Source organism: Bos indicus, chromosome X (assembly GCF_029378745.1).
Source record: "Bos indicus isolate NIAB-ARS_2022 breed Sahiwal x Tharparkar chromosome X, NIAB-ARS_B.indTharparkar_mat_pri_1.0, whole genome shotgun sequence".
Taxonomy (NCBI): domain Eukaryota; kingdom Metazoa; phylum Chordata; class Mammalia; order Artiodactyla; family Bovidae; genus Bos; species Bos indicus.
The window spans coordinates 67,775,408-67,777,137 of record NC_091789.1 but is presented as its reverse complement, the minus strand read 5'-3'; the positions used below and the strand labels follow the sequence as shown (position 1 = coordinate 67,777,137).

Here is a 1,730-nt window from a genome sequence, read left to right as displayed (position 1 = left end):
CCCGACTCTTAGCAACCCCATGGACTGCAGCCTACCAGGCTCCTCTGTCTGAGGGATTTTCCAGGCAAGAGTACTTTTTCTTAAACCTGGTTTCAGGACCTTATCTTCATACCTAAAAAGTTTAGTCTCTCTGCCCCTTCCCATTCAACAGCCAGCCATATTTCCTTATGTAATGCCAGCCATGGGCCCAAGACATATTTGGCTGTATTGGGCACTTGCTCACCAGTTGCGTTTAACTATGATAAAGTGAATATTACCATCAATGACTGCTTCACTGACCTCAACTACATGGTTTATATGTTCCAGTGTGATTCCACCCATGGCAAGTTCAATGGCACAGTCCAGTCTGAGAAGAGGAAGCTTGCCATCAGTGGAAAGCCCACTTTCATTTTTTAGGAGCAAGATTCTGTCAATATCAAATGGAGTGCCACTGGTACTGAGTATGTTATAGAGTCCACTGGTGTCCTCACTACTTTCAAGAAGGTTGGGGCTCACATGAAGGGTTATCCAAAAGGCTAATCATCACTGTCCCTTCTGTTGATATCCCATATTTGTGATGGGCATGAACCATAAGAAGTACAGGTCCCTCAAGATGGTCAGAAATGCCACGTGCACTACCACCTGCTTGGCATACCTGGTCAGTATCACTGTAGAGGGACTCATGACCACAGTTCATACCATCACTGCAAGCCAGAAGATCATGATGGGCTCCCAAGGGAAACTGTCCTGGGATGGATGACGAACTGCTGAGAACATCATCCCTGCTTCCACTGGCACTGCAAAGGCTTTGGGGCAAGATCGTCCTGAGCTCAATGGGAAGTTCTCTGGCATGGCCTTCCATGTCTCCATTCCCAGTGTGTCTGATGTAGATCTGACCCACTTCCTGGAGAAAGCTGCTAAATACGATGGTATCAAGAAGAGGTAAAGCAGGCACTGCAAGGCTCACTGAAGACTATTCTAGGCTATACTGAAAACCAAGTTTTCTATTGCAATTTTAGCAGTGACACCCACTCTTCCTCCCTGGATGCTGAGGCTGGCATTGCCCTTAACAGCCACTTTGTCAAGCTCATTTCCTGGTATGACAGTGAATTTGGCTACAGACAGAGTAGTGGGCCTCATGGTCCACATAGCCTCTGGGGAATAAGAGCACCCTGGATCTCCAGCCCCAGTGAGAGCGTGAGAGAGGCCCTCAGCTGTTGGGGTACTCACCTCAACTGTATCACCCCAACATACTGAGAGTATCACATCTTTCCATCCCAGAAACCCTGAAGAGGAAGGACTTAGTGAGCCTTACCTTATTATTTACCATCAATGGAAAATACCCAGCCTAAATAAGTACTTTACTTTTCTAAATAAAGACAATTCTTTTCATGAGAGAAATTCTGTTACCAACTTTTGAACTGTATATTTTTCAATCTGCTACACACGTATTTTTGTCTTGTTTACTTTTCATGTTAACCCACTGAATGATGCATTTTATCTCCATTTTATAGATTAGAAAACTGATACTGAACAAAGTTACTTGAAGTTAGACAACTACAGATCCAATAGGATCAAAATCTGATTCTGAAGGCCTGTGCTGTATGATGTGTGCATGTGTGTATATGTGTACTTCTATTTATATATCCTACCCTGCTTGATTAGGAAAAATCTCAAAGCCTAAACGTACAAAAGAAGTCACTATCATTTATCCAGAATAGCAATTGTATATAGAATTGGAGTCAATAACG

At 43.6% G+C, this 1,730-nt stretch overlaps 1 pseudogene; it reads left to right on the top strand.

Moving 5' to 3' along the window:
* Positions 1-203: 203 nt before the first annotated feature.
* LOC109554841 (glyceraldehyde-3-phosphate dehydrogenase pseudogene) lies at positions 204-1,144 on the top strand (annotated as a pseudogene).
* The last annotated feature ends 586 nt before the right edge of the window (positions 1,145-1,730 follow it).